This window comes from Podarcis tiliguerta (genome assembly GCF_965153285.1).
Source record: "Podarcis tiliguerta genome assembly, chromosome: 17".
In the NCBI taxonomy this organism is placed as follows: Eukaryota; Metazoa; Chordata; class Lepidosauria; order Squamata; family Lacertidae; genus Podarcis; species Podarcis tiliguerta.
Genome location: NC_139550.1, coordinates 33,551,302 through 33,566,378, shown reverse-complemented (window position 1 = coordinate 33,566,378; position 15,077 = coordinate 33,551,302). Strand labels below are relative to the sequence as shown.

The following is a 15,077-nucleotide window of genomic DNA, read 5'->3' as shown; positions in this document are numbered from 1 at the left end:
TTAGGTTGCCTCCCCCTGCTCTGGAGAAAGGAAACCGGTTGTTGTCGTTTGAAAGTTGAGGGGAGAGGAGCAAATACTTGATATGAGGGAAGAGTGCATGTTCTCATCACTTCTGTGTGATGTCACAGGGAGGGCCGGCCCTACTATTAAGCAGAGTGAGATCACCTCCTGCCTTAAGCAGTGGCGTAGCGTGGGTTGTCAGCACCCGGGGCAAGGCAAGTAATTTGCGCCCCCTAACCCGGGGCAAGGCAAGTAATTTGCGCCCCCCCCCGCTGCACTGTCCCTCCCCCAGATAGTCCCTCGCTCTCTCTCTGCACCGCACGCCTGGCACCCTCCCCTCCACAGTGGACGGCGACCCGGATCGGATTCGCACAGCCAGCACTGCAGTGAGAGAGAGTGAGTGAGCCAGGTAGGGGCAGAGAGCTGCGAGTGCGAGCGCCCCCCCCAGATGTTGCGCCCGGTGTGGCCGGCCCCCTCTGCACCCCCACGCTACGCCACTGGCCTTAAGCACCAGATGTTGGAGGTCAGCCTCCTGGCAGCTCCTCCTCAGCCTTCTGCCCCCCCCCCCAGCCATCCCACTCCATTAGAAGACGGGGCTGCGCGTGCAAAATGCTGGTCAGTGCTGGGCCCTCTGACTAGCCCTGCTATGCTGGTTGGAGTTGATGGAAGTTGGGAGTCCAGCACATCCCCAAGTTAGGGAAGGCTGTTTTTTTTAAAAAATACAAAAATTAATGCCTTTCAGGTGCTACTAGAAGTTGCTTTTGCTGCCACATGTTTGTTTTTTTCCTGGATGAAGGGTGGTGTACAAATTTAATAATTAATAATAATAATATATTTTATTTCACAAAATTTATATGCCACCTGATTGTAGGAAGAAAACCTCAAAGCAGTTTACAAAAAAAGAAAAAAACAATAACATTGTCACTAAAAACATTACGGCCACGATTTTAAACATACGGAAAGTTAAAACCGGAATAGAACAGCGTGGAACAAATTAAAACTCCTGCAGGCTTTCATCTGGGTAGGCTTGTCAAATTAAGAATGCCTTCAAGCAGGCGCCAACATCTCCTAGAGGAGTTTTGAGTAATGAAGCACTTGTCCGTTCCTTGCTTGGAGGCGTCCCCCCTTCACTTAACCGAACCCCGTCAAATGTCTTTGCGTTGCCCTAGCTCAGGCATAGGCAAACTCGGCCCTCCAGATGTTTTTGAGACCACAAGTCCCATCATCCCTGACCACTGGTCCTGTTAGCTAGGGATGATGGGAGTCGTAGTCCCAAAACATCTGGAGGGCCGAGTTTGCCTATGCCTATGCCTGCCCTGGCCTTGTTTTGATTTCGGTAACCATTCGGCGAACCAAATGAGTTCAATGCAAATTAAGTTTTGTAAAATGTTCGCCGTGAAACAGAAAAGCAAATTGAGGACATGGCCGTACCATGCATGTCGTAGCAGTTCAGCTTGAAACAGGAAGTGTGTGTTCAGCAGATCAGTCCATGCCATGTTGCAGAGGGTTCCTTCTGTTGGGAGAAGTGTGCCGCAAACACTACTATCACACACACACACACCCAGCTTGCTCATATGAACTGGTACGGCTTCGGGTAGTTGCTGCATAGTTTGGAGCCATTGATTTTTTTTTCTGAACAGCCTCATTTAACCTCTGAACATAGGACATCCTGTGCGTAGACATGGTCCTGAATGCCATCTATTCAAGTTCAGAGGACTGTAGATTTCCAGTACTTACCGTATTTATTGCTCTATAAGACTCACTTTTTCCCTCCTAAAAAGTAAGGGGGAATGTGCGTGCGTCTTATGGAGCGAATGCAGGCTGCACAGCTATCCCAGAAGCCAGAACAGCAAGAGGGATCGCTGCTTTCACTGCGCAGCGATCCCTCTTGTTGTTCTGGCTTCTGAGATTCAGAATATTTTTTTTCATGTTTTCCTCCAAAAACTAGGTGCGTCTTGTGGTCTGGTGCGTCTTATAGAGCGAAAAATACGGTAACTCTTCTTGCTCAATCTTCTTCTACCTATAAGTGCACTTGTTCAGTGACTGGAATCTTTCGGGCTTGGCTCCGTCTTCTTATTTCCATCAGATTTACCCCGCATGCATGAATGCATTAAAGATGATTGGCATAAGCAGGTCACTGAAATACTGCAAATGGGTCGTTGGAAAGCAGGTGCATGTTTTTTTAAACAGATTTCCCTCCGGAAAGGATAAATCTGGATTACGTGGGGGAAGAGATGGGTTGGCATTTTGTTGACAAGGGCATCACGCAAAGCACTGATCTTTCAATAAACATCTGTGTGGAAGCACCTGATTTCTCCATCTTTGAGGGTCTTAGAAACCTACAGAAAAGATTGAACTTCTTGGGGTAAATTGCACTATACGAAGGTGAACCTGCAGAGAGGTGGGCACATCAAACAGCAGCTTTTTGGTGCTGTTACAGTCAGCAGAGTAGGAGACAGGTCTGAGATGTGGACCACCGTCTATCAGGAAATCCTCCTGCAGGTCCAGGGCATGAGACGGGGGGGGGGGGGGCGTGACTACCCCAGGAAACAGACCCGGGGTGGGGTGGGATGTGGAGCACCAACAAGTTGTTGGAAGGATAGAGCTGTGTGTGCCACAGGGCCTTTTCTGCATCTTCCTAAACTATCTTTCTGCCCATTGGTGGCTGGTGGGACCCATTGGAATTGGTAGGATGAAGACAGGCAGCAAAATCCCTTTGGCTATCTTGCACTCGTCCACTGAAAGGATCAGGGGCTCTCATTTTTCCCCAGCTGGACTTCCGCAGGAGACTTTTCTGGTGGGTTATACCCTTCATTAATTGTTGTTGTTCTTTAGTCATTTAGTCGTGTCCGACTCTTTGTGACCCCATGGACCAGAGCACGCCAGGCACTCCTGTCTTCCACTGTCTCCCGCAGTTTGGTCAAACCAATGCTGGTAGCTTCGAGAACACTGTCCAACCATCTCATCGTCAGTCGTCCCCTTCTCCTTGTGCCCTCCATCTTTCCCAATTAATTAAGCAGGTGCCAATTTCCTTTCCCACCCTGGGCATCCATATGTCTTGGGCTGGCCCTAAATAGTCCTACATCTTTGTGTCTACATTTCCACAGGAAAACTCTGTCTTCCAGAGACCCACTACAGTGAAGCAGCGGTGCCTCTTAGAGCCAAGCATGGCAGGAATCGTCCCACATGTGATTGCCCAGTTGCTGGCAGTCCAAGTTCCCTTTGTCTCAGAACTTTCCTGGCAGGGGGATTCCTCTCCACCCGCCTTGCTGCTGCCACCACAGCCAAACTAACTGTTAAAACTACAAACACATATATTGGGGGCAAAACTAGGTTTTATTTCACCCGGGCCAAAGCCCCAGTTTCACACCTTTCCCCATGCGCATTTGCATGCATGTGTGCACGCACACACACACACACACACAGATTTTGAGCCTTAATGGCGCCCCTCTGGAGGCTTCACCCAGGGCAAAAAACCTAGGCTAGGCCCCTACGGCTATGGCTCTGCATATATTTAATATAAAGATGTGGAGGAGGGAGGGAGAGAGGGAGGGAGGGAGGGAAGGAAGGAAGGAAGGAAGGAAGGAAGGAAGGAGACTTTTGCCCAAAGGGAGTGCTTAGCCTACTGTTCCCCACAAGAGTGTTTTGAGTTGAGATGTGGGAGTAAACTGAGTGGTTGTTTTGAGGCAGGTAAGTGGTGGCCAGGAGCCAGGACTCCTGGGTTCTCCTTGGCCTAATAAACAGGTGGTGCGTTGTTAGGAGTTCAGGGCGTTTCTTAATACCAGGTCAGACAACTTGTTAATCTAGCCCAGTATTGTCTACTCTGGCTGGAAGTGGCTATCCAGGGCAGAGGTCTTTGACATCTTCACCCATGACGACTCAGCGTTTTTAACTAGAGATGTTGTTGTCGTTTAGTCGTTTCCGACTCTTCGTGACCCCCTGGACCAGAGCACGCCAGGCACTCCTGTCTTCCACTGCCTCCCGCAGTTTGGTCAAACTCATATTAGTAGCTTTGAGAACACCAACCAACCATCTCGTCCTCTGTCGTCCCCTTCTCCTTGTGCCCTCCATCTTTCCCAACATCAGGGTCTTTTCCAGGGAGTCTTCTCTTCTCATGAGGTGGCCAAAGTATTGGAGCCTCAGCTTCAGGATCTGTCCTTCCAGTGAGCTTCTGGCTGTGGACAGTTTTCATGAAAAAGCTGGGCAGACCATTGCTGAAGATGTATTTAGGTCAGGGCTGAGCCAGCTGTGCTAGCAACTCAAGAGAGGTTGTGATGCGGTTTTAATATGTGTTCCATAGCATAGTGGTGCATTATTATTATTTTTTAAATATTTTAATTAATTTTATTAAGTACAAATTAGAAAATCTATAAATATAGATTGGAAATGGCTGTGTATAGTGAATACTTATCTTCTTTTAAAAATGTTCACTTTTAAAAAATTTTCTTCTACTTCTTTTTTTTTCTTTGTTCTTTTATCTTACCTTTTATCTCACTTCTTTATTGTGTATAGCATTTTATAGAGGTATAAATAACTGTAAATATGAAAAGAGACAAAATATTCTCTAATTTTTTTCTTGGTTACATGTATTTTCTTTTTCTGTTGTATTTTCTTTTTTTGTAAATATGTATGTTTTTCTAATTTTTTATTTCGACAATTTTAGACTTTGGACTTAATGGTCTTATCGAAAGGGAACTCTCTAAATGGCATTACTTAAGAACGCTTTCACTATGACACCCTTATTTTGACGATAGGAAAGAAGACCACTGCTGAGGTCTCATAGGGCGCTCCCAAGCTGTTGCTGTTTTCGGGTAGAATTCGACCCGTAGCAGAAAATTCTGGTTGTGCAATTAAAGTTGATTTAGCAACAAGCTTACTTCCTCCCCACCCACCCAAAATGGGCCTTTGGCGAAAGGGAAAGTGGTGGGGGAAATTCACTGTACATTTGCCTGGCGCGTGACATCGTCTAAACCTCCCCAGAAAACAAATCAGAATGAAGGCTCGCTAAATGGCTGGCATCATCTAACCTTCCCACAAACAAATCAGGATGAATGCTCAATAAGCAGGTCATCTGGAAATGACCACAGAAAGGGAGTTTTTTTCAGGGGGAGGAAACTGGGCCAAGCTGTATGTTAACCCTGTTTCTAGAACGAGATACCAAGTGAGCAGAATAGGGGCATATCCTTGGCCAGAGAACAGAGATGCCATTAATGTACCAAGCCAGTCCAGGGGTGTGTGTGTGTCCAGTTTTGCCACTAGAGGAGAAACGAGAAATGCCACCCTATCCTGCCAATGCTGCTGCTGCCATCGCCGCCACCCTCATGAAATGGCTGTAGATATGATCAAAGCCAAAAGCAGGTTTGCGTGTACTAAAATAAATAAATAAGATGTGTTAAGGTATCCTGGGGTATGCCATAGGTAAAGGTAAAGGGACCCCTGACCATTAGGTCCAGTTGTGACCGACTCTGGGGTTGCGACGCAAATCTCGCTTTATTGGCCGAGGGAGCTGGCGTACAGCTTCCCGGTCATGGGGCCAGCATGATTAAGCCGCTTCTGGCGAACTAGAGCAGCGCACGGAAACGCCGTTTACCTTCCCGCCGGAGTGCTACCTCTTTATCTACTTGCACTTTGACGTGCTTTCGAACTGCTAGGTTGGCAGGAGCAGGGACCGAGCAAGGGGAGCTCACCCCGTTGCGGGGATTCGAACCGCCGACCTTCTGATCAGCAAGTCCTAGGCTTTGTGGTTTAACCCACAGCGCCAACCGCGTCCCTATGAAATGGCTGCAGATATGATCAAAGCCAAAAGCAGGTTTGTGTGTACTAAAATAAAGAAATAAGATGTGTTAAGGTATCCTGGTATGCCGTGGAAAGCCGGATTTTGCAGCCTCTATCAATCATGGCATTTTTTTGCATTTGCTTAGTTTGCATAATGTTGCTCCATTTCTGCCTAGCCATGAGGAGCAATGAGATATGCGAGGCACTGAAACTTCTCTTCTGGCTTTAGATTTCACCCAGAGGACATCCCAAGCTGCACATTACGATCACAAGGACTAGAAACTTGCCTGAATCTGGAGCCTTTGGAGTGCAACATTCGACTGCTGAGTTATGGCCTCAAGAAAAGGATAGCCTGAAAGTTTGCAGACCACAACTCAAGGCCTGTTTCATTCATTCTTTTCTTTGCATGATGTGCCTACTATGTTATCGTGTGAATTGATCTGTGGCATAACCTCTCCTGTACCCTTCCTACCCAATGGGCATGAAAAACAGAGACACTGCGGCTGGCCGCTTTCATTTCTCTCTGGCTTTGAGTGCCCACTGGTGGTTTGGGTTTGCACAGTGCTTCTCATTGTTTTAAATTCTAAGCAACTTTTTGAACCCTGATTCCAGCCTCGCTATACAAGAGCTGGGAAATCCAGTTTTCTTTTTTCTTAAGAACAGCCTTCCCTGCTCCCCTTTCCCCCCACCCAGTGGTGTAGCGTGGGTTGTCAGCACCCGGGGCAAGGCAAGTAATTTGCGCCCCCCCCCCGCTGCACTGTCCCTCCCCCTGATAGTCTCTCGCTCTCTCTCCGCACCGCACCGCACGCCTGGCACCCTCCCCTCCACAGTGGGCGGCGACCTGGCGGCTCGGATCGGATTTGCACAGCCAGCACTGCAGTGAGAGAGAGAGTGAGTGAGCCAGGTAGGGGCAGAGAGCTGCGCGGCAGCCCCAGACGTTGCGCCCGGTGCAGCTGGCCCCCCCCCTGCACCCCCCACGCTACGCCACTGCCCCCACCTAAATTGGCCACCCTCTGAAATTACTATTCGTAGCACAGTGGGGGTGGGAGGGACATAATTGTATCTTTTTGCAGATCTTCTGCATCTCTTATAGTTTGGCCTCTTGAGTATTTTGCCTTTGCGCACTGCCACTGTGGCACTTAATCCAGCACCAATAACTGATGCAGTGGCAGACCTTGGCGCCTCGAATTTCAGTGGCACCCTGTATCCATCCTCCCACCAACCTCTTGCTTTCCATTGCACATCATAGTTGTGGTGCCTGCTGCAGTACCCCAGAAGCTCTGCGCCCAATGTGTCCGCACTGGTCGCGCTCCCCTGAATCTGCCTTTGGTTGATATTTCTGCAAGCAGAGAACGGGGAAGAGCCTCTTTCTTAATTGCAGCAACTCCTCCTTCGATCGGAATAAGCCTATGGAAATAAACAACAGAACACGAGCATCTTCTTGTCTGAGCAATTTCGCTGCCCAAGAGAACTTGAAATATACACAAAGAACGAGATGTTCCTGAATGGTAGAACATTCCCAAAAGAGGCCACTTTGCCATGTCTACCTGTGCACATGAATGTTTTCAGTTGTTTGAGGTCTTATTATTCAAGGTCCACAGGAGCACTGGTCTGTATAAGGATAACCACATGGCCTTTCGTGTACCCCAACACAAACTGATTTTTTTCTTAAGCTTTTAACATCCTTCCCCTAGACGTTTCAGCCATGGCAAAAAGAGGTGTGCAATATAATCACTGCCTGTGTACATTTTTAAAGTACCACCTCCATCGTTCTGCCCGGACACTGAGGTCCAGCTCCGAGGGCCTTTTGGCGGTTCCCTCACTGCGAGAAGCCAAGTTACAGGGAACCAGACAGAGGGCCTTCTCGGTAGTGGCACCTGCCCTGTGGAACACCCTCCCATCAGATGTCAAAGAGAAAAATAACTACCAGACTTTTAGAAGACATCTGAAGGCAGCACTGTTTAGGGAAGCTTTTAATGTTTGACAGACTATTGTATTTTAATATTTTGTTGGAAGCCGCCCAGAGTGGCTGGAGAAACCCAGCCAGATGGGCGGGGTATAAATAAATTATCATTATCAGTATCATTATCATTATCATTATCACCATTATTATGCAGGTGAAATGTTACTGGCCATTGGCCCAAACGGCCACATATGATCAGAAACAAACTCTCAAAATGAGCACCAGATCCGCAGATTCCTGCATTGCAGGCATGTAGGGTCCCTTCCAACTCTACAATTCTGTGATTCTATATTTTTCTCGGTTACAAGGGGACAGTCTATGCAAAAGGCAACCTCTTTGGAGAAATTGAACAGTTCCAGCGAGTCCTTGTACATTGCCTTGTGGCTAGCCTGAGTGTTGGTCCATTGGGCTTAGCACTGCCCACAATGACTGGCAACAGCTCTCCAGGATCTCACACACGAGTCTCCCCACTCCTTTTAGGTGTTGGGGCTTGAACCCGGGGCATTTTGCTTGCAAGGCATGTCTTCCACCACAGAACCACCTTGCCCTGTTTCCAGCCCTCCCGGATCAGACCAAAACTTCCTCTAGTCCAGCATCTTGCTTCTCACGTGCAGGGAGGGCTGGGAAAGATGTCTGTCTGAGAACAAAAAAGAAGAAAACCCAGCAAACCAAAACAAGTGTTTTTTAAAAAAGAGAGAAAGTAAAGCAGATCAGGTAAAAAAAATTATAGTGGCTTAAAAGGTCTGTAGGGACGCGGGTGGCGCTGTGGGTTAAACCACAGAGCCTAGGACTTGCCGATCAGAAGGTCGGCGGTTTGAATCCCCGCGACGGGGTGAGCTCCCGTTGCTCAGTCCCTGCTCCTGCCAACCTAGCAGTTCAAAAGCACGTCAGAGTGCAAGTAGATAAATAGGTACCACTCCAGCGGGAAGGTAAATGGCATTTCCGTGCGCTGCTCTGGTTCACCAGAAGCGGCTTAGTCATGCTGGCCACATGACCCGGAAGCTGTACGCCGGCTCACTCGGCCAATAAAGCGAGATGAGTGCCGCAACCCCAGAGTTGGCCACGACTGGATCTAATGGTCAGGGGTCCCTTTACCTTTACCTAAAAGGTCTGTAAACCTTGGGATGCTAAAAGGAAAGGAAGAAGAAAGGTGTTCAGCTGGCACTCTAGTTCAACATCAAACTTGGTTTTCCCCAGGGAGAGTATGCCAAAAGCATCACCGCCAAAAAGATGCTCTCTCTGGTCGCCTTTATCCCCAGATGATGGGGAGTTTGGGATGGATGAAGACAGTCCAGCAAGCACCTGAGTCCTAAGCTGGGTACGCATGAGAAGGTGGATGAGCCTGACCTCTCTGTCTCCCCTACTTGTGAGTAAATTTAGTGAACCTGGTGCATCTCTGCTTGCTGCCTTATCCCTGTCTTCTTGCCTCTCTTGTCTGTCTCTGGTGTGCACCTGGGGTGCTTGCAGGAGCAAATAAGAGATGTGGGAGGGAAGGAGGGAGAGAGCGGGAGCTGCTGTAGAGAGGTTTCGGTGCCTAGTGCTGCAGGAAGGAGACCTGGCCCCAGCAGCAGACTGTGTGTAAGGAAAGGAAGGAAGCCAGCTCTCTGCTTGTCTGGCTCAGAAGTCAGAGAAGCAGCAGCTGGTCCCCCTTTTTGGCAGCCTGCTGGAGATGGCAGCCGCTGTGGTCCTGCAGAAAACAGAAAACAGAGCTCAGTCATGGGCAGCAAGAACCAAGAGCGATGACCTCAGCAGCTCTTGCCTGTCAGAACTGATCTGTGTTGCCATCTTTGTCCTGGGGGCTCTTGGCTGTCTGTGCATAAGCTCCCTTGGTTCCTTCTGCAATGTGCACCAAAATAGTGCTGGGCTCTTTTAGAGGAGATGCCCCCAGCTCTGAAAATGGGGGCATTTGATGCCGATGGATGGCCTCAGGGGGAAGGATCCAGAGGGGATAAGGGACTGCTCCCCAGTTTCTCAACCCTTGGCTTGCCACAAGGGTGTTCATGTGCTCCCAAACCCCAACCTTTCCTTCTTGTAGCGGGTGGCGCTGTGGTCTAAACCACAGAGCCTTTTGGGCTTGCCGATCAGAAGGTTGGCGGTTCAAATCCCCGCGACAGGGTGAGCTCCCGTTGTTCGGTCCCACCTCCTGCCCACCTAGCAGTTCGAAAGCACGTCAGAGTGCAAGTAGATAAAGAGGTAGCACTCCGGCGGGAAGGTGAACGGCATTTCCGTGCGCTTTTCTTGTTCGCCAGAAGCGGCTTAGTCATGCTGGCCACATGACCCTGAAAGCTGACAAACAGTGGCTCCCTCGGCCTGTAGAGTGAGTTGAGTGCTGCAACCCCAGAGTCCGTGACTGGACCTAACGGCCAGGGGTACCTTTACCTTTATTGCGTTGTTAAAGATGTCAGCTTTACTTTGTGTACTTCCTTGCATCTGCTGTTTTCTATTTGCATAGCTTGGAAAAATACACTGTATATCGTAAAAACTATATTTCCCATCCGTAACAACTCCGTTACCCAAGCATTATTTCAAATATAATAATATTTGCATAAATCAGCAATGCATTTCCAAAATAAAAGGCAGAGTAAATATATTCAGTAAGTTTCATCAGGGCTGGTACGACTTGCACGCGTGTAATTTTCAATTGTAGTTTTAGCTTTACTGTAATCGGTTATACAATGGTTTAATAGTAACACGAATAAGGCATATTTATTACTATAATTTAGACTGCAAAGCATGTATACTATACTAAGGAGTGAGACAAATTGAACTCAACTTACCTTTGAGTTAACCTGTGTTCGATTCCCTCTGCAGACTGCATGATTTAATGGATAATTTGTGTTAACGGATTTTTTGCAAGATTAGTAAATTCGTATTACAGTGGTAGCTCGGGTTACAGACGCTTCAGGTTACAGACGCTTCAGGTTACAGACTCTGCTAACCCAGAAATAGTACCTCGGGTTAAGAACTTTGCTTGAGGATGAGAACAGAAATTGCGTGGCGGTGGCGTGGCAGCAGCGGGAGGCCCCATTAGCTAAAGTGGTACCTCAGGTTAAGCACTGTTTCAGGTTAAGAACGGACCTCCAGAACGAATTAAGTATTGATGCAGAAGAAGTGATAGAATTTGGTCTCAAGTATTTTATGGTCTTTTGCAAAGGCAGACAATTAAGTAATGAAGGCAGTAGTGGCTGAAAAGATAGTAAAGGTTCTCTCAAAATGCAGACAATCATGGATTCACGGCTGGGAGACATTAGGCAGGCTGCTCTCCTTAGGTTTTCTGGGAGCAGCTCAGTTGTGCAAAACCCTGGGGAGGAGGAAAGGTCTTTTTGCAGGAGCCTCACCCAGCAGACCTACCCTTAATTGCTTGAGCCTCCTCTACAAAAGCTAACTCCCAGAACCAGAGAGTTTGGAAGGATGTAATTAACAGCTGCATCTGAATAAAAATTGTGCTTGAATCTTTTCATTTGCCTTGTACTTGGTGTTGCTGGGGAATTCGAAGACGCCAGAAAAATCAGTGCAATTTTGAAATCAGTAGTTAAAACCAGTCCAGTATTGAAAGGTCCAGCCGGCCACTTTGATTCAAAATGGCATCCAGTGCAGTGGCGTAGCGTGGGTTGTCAGCACCCGGGGCAAGGCAAATAATTTGCGCCCCCCCCCCCGCTGCACTGCACTGTCCCTCCCCCAGATAGTCCCTCGCTCTCTCTCCGCACCGCACCACACGCCTGGCACCCCCCCCCCCTCCACAGTGGGCAGCGACCCGGCGGCTCGGATCGGATTCGCACAGCCAGCACTGCAGTGAGAGAGAGTGAGTGAGCCAGGTAGGGGCAGAGAGCTGCGAGTGCGAGCGCCCCCCCCCCCAGATGTTGCGCCCGGTGCAGCCGCCCCCCCCCTGCACCCCCCACGCTACTCCACTGATCCAGGGGTATCCAAGCATAGACAGAAACCTGCTCCTTGAACCATCATGCAATTTATTTATTTTGCTACGTGTATCTTTGAGAGGGGTCTATATGCATACTGAGCAGACAAACAGCTTTCCAAAATGCATAGTAGGTACAAAACTCCAATAATCCTTTTTTATTTGTAGAAAGAGCACACTGGGAGGGGGAAATAAACTGGCAGAAGAGGAGGGATTGCTTAACCTTTTTCTTGCTTATCTCTTCTCTGCTCATTTTATTTTATTATTTTATTTTATGACATTTTTACACTGCTTTTATTTTTAAGAAAAAACCCTCAAAGCGGTTTATTTTTCTTGTGAAATTTTGTGCACCTTCCCCCAATTTTGCTCCTAACCCCACGCTACGCTACAACTCTGCTCCAAATTTTATTTCTCCCCTCTCCCCCGCTGCTTCTCCCTACCTCGCGGTGCTTCTAAATGCACATTTACGATCAGTGCTTTTTTCGGGGGGGGGGCAGGATTACGCGAACCCCTAAATGTTTTGTGAAACTAAGTTTGGCCTCATTGAGGGGCAGTATTTCAATATAAGTAGGAAAACGAGAGTACCCCAAAACATTGTTTTAGAAAAAAACCACTGTTTACGGTCATACATTCTGTGTATTTAGGTTTATGCCGAAACAACATGAAAACGAGTTTGCAAACGTGTCTTAGACAGAGGCACTTTTTGGAGAATGGGGTTTGTTTCTTTTGAGTGTACACTTTGTACCACACCTGGCTTTGTGTGATGTGAAAATTAGCCAGGTGTTCCGTACCAGGAGGGTTTCATTAGGTCCCCACTTGCAGTCTGAGAATAATGAGCAATATACACACATACACAACCCTGCCTTTTTAAAATGCTGCCCTTATTGGTGTCCTAGATTTCTCAGTGGAGAAATCCACTGAGTCGGAAGAGACGCAGTGGGGTGAGGCATCTCTGGCAAAAACGTCTTCCCAAATGTTTCGTGAAAGCATATAAGATTTGACAGCCTCCCTAGGGCAGCGCGTTACATCGCTGAACCACTCATCCAAATGACACACCCACCCCTTCCAGTTCTGTTGGTGCTAAAGATAGCCAGCATTGAATTGTAGCTGTGTTGTAGCAGCAGCAGCGCCTGTTCACCATTCAACCTTTCTTCTCACTTCAGATCTAGAGAGGACTGTGCAGAAATCAGGAAATATGTATATATGGTTTATGTAGCTGTAACCAAACCATCGAGCAAATCTGTGCATCTCCAGATTTTGGGGCCATGATTGGGAGGGCGAAAGACTCCCCTACTGCTGCAGCTGAAATGCGATGGCTTAAATTATAAAGGCTTGAATCTTGCCTCTTCTGTAGGAAGATCTCGGTGGTCTTCAACAAGCCCCTCTCCCCCTCCCTGCCCCACTAACAGTAGCTGGAAAATCTTCACTGCCCCTCTTGCCTTGTAAGGTTTACACCACAGGTAGGCAACCTAAGGCCTGGGGGCCGGATCCGGCCCAGTCGCCTTCTCAATTCGGCCCGCAGACGAGCCAGGAATCAGTGTGTTTTTACATGAGTAGAATGTGTCCTTTTATTTAAAATGCACCTCTGGGTTATTGGTCTGGCATAGGAATTCGTTCATTCCCCCTCCCAAAAAAATATAGTCTGGCCCCCCACAAGGTCTGAGGGACAGTGGACCGGCCCCCCTGCTGAAAAAAATTGCTGCCCCCTGGTTTACACCAAGCGCTCTGCAAATGCTAGGTGCCACTAATGAGAGAGCTGAAAGTGGTCTCTGAAAAAGGCATTGCTCTCGCACATGTTTTCTGTTTTGTCCCACTGCTACCTCTGGCCAAAGGGTTTTTAATTAATGCAAAAGCCTGTTTAACAGATGCCCAAGTGGGGCAGGCGTAAGCAGCAGATAACCCTCTCTCTTCTAAACAACCTTCAGCTAGAAGGAGGAGGAGAATCTCCCCCAATTCCCCTCTCTTCATCTTAAGATGCCTGTAAGGTTTCTGTCTGATGGTGCCCTCTGTGTGCATTGGCAAGAGGGCAGCCCCTGAGTTTCCCGTCAGAACACCTCTGAGCGAAGCCTTAGCCAGCCCCGTCGCACCCCAACGGGAACCTCTTTTCAGTGCTCAGCAGGATTAGGGGGCCTATGTAGAACTGGGGCACCGAGGCACAATGCTCCCATAAGCTCCTTACTCTCTTTCTAATTTGCTGTCAGAGCAGAATACATTAACGGGGGTGGCTGTCATCAGAATAGCAAAATCCGGGGTGGGTGGGTGGGTGGGTGGGTGTGCATTGCCTGCTGATTAATCCAGAGCGGGTCTCCTGATTCCCTGCCTCTTAATTCAAATAGTGTTGTTAGGCAAAGATCTCTCTTTCTCTCTTCCCACCCCGCCAACTCCTGCCAGGAACTGTGTACAAGTGTGCAAAGCTATCGCTGGCATATTAAAAGGAACGGCAGAAGATAGCTGGAGCTTCAAAGCAGCAGCTCAGAAAGTCTGACACGGGAGAATGGCGCTTTTTTTTGCAGATCAATGGGGAGAGGGTACAGGAGGGAGATGTTTCAGCCTCACAGAAGACGGGTTGAGGAGGGGTTAAAGGCTGCGTGTTGTGGGTGTTGGCGGCCAAGACCAGATTAAGGAAAGTAGGGCAGGCCAGTGAACTCTGTATTGTGGAGTGGTTTTACAGAGCGGGAGACTTGTGATGGAGCTAGATGGTGTAGATGCTTTATCTCTGTGTCTCCCCCACCCCGCAAAAAAGCCCTCATTGACCCACTTCCAAATTGGGCGTAAGCTATCCTGCAGCTGAGAATTTGAGAGAGGTTGGAAAATATTGTCTGCTGTGCCCTTGGACTAGTCTCTTAAAGTCAGACATGCCCTCTCAAAAATATATCGCATTTATTTATACATACATACATACCCTGCCTTTTCCCCTGACAAGGACTCGAGGCAAGCTTATGCATAAACATGGAAAAAGCCCCAATAATGTAAAAGCAATTGAACATGGACAGAATCAAAACTATATATAAGATCTGTTAAAAGCATACAGACAATCACAACAAAAAACGCACAGTGCCAGCATGGGTGCGCACGCGCACGCACACACACACACACACATATATAATTTTCAGATTTTGAAATTTACAATCGTCAAGCAACCATAACAAAAAGAGAAATCCATAAATTCCCATGGACTTCCCTCCTCCCTTTTGTGGGTCCTTATATTAACTTTTTTCCTCCTGCGTCTTCTCTATTAATCCAATTCTATTAGATTTCCATTACAACTATAGTCCAACACATAATTAAGTATTTCTGTTTAACTGACCAATTGCGTCGCAGATATCTCGGTTCTTCTCCCCCCAACAGAAAGCCTGCCCCCCCCCCAAATAAATCCTGGCTATGCCCAGGGGTAGCTGACATTTCATTAAAAACAGTCAGTTCCCA

General features: G+C 48.0%; 1 long non-coding RNA gene across 2 annotated transcripts in view; it reads left to right on the top strand.

Annotated features, from left to right (window-relative positions):
* LOC310667987 overlaps window positions 1-15,077 on the top strand; it is a 33,435-nt gene that overhangs the window by 12,098 nt on the left and 6,260 nt on the right. Inside the window, exons 2-3 of one of the 2 annotated variants that reach the window (XR_014506513.1) lie at window positions 6,005-6,158; window positions 8,940-9,104. This is a non-coding gene — a long non-coding RNA (uncharacterized lncRNA). Of the gene's footprint in view, window positions 1-5,770; window positions 6,159-8,939; window positions 9,105-15,077 lie in introns of those variants that run through there. The other variant, XR_014506514.1, reaches the window with a different exon arrangement.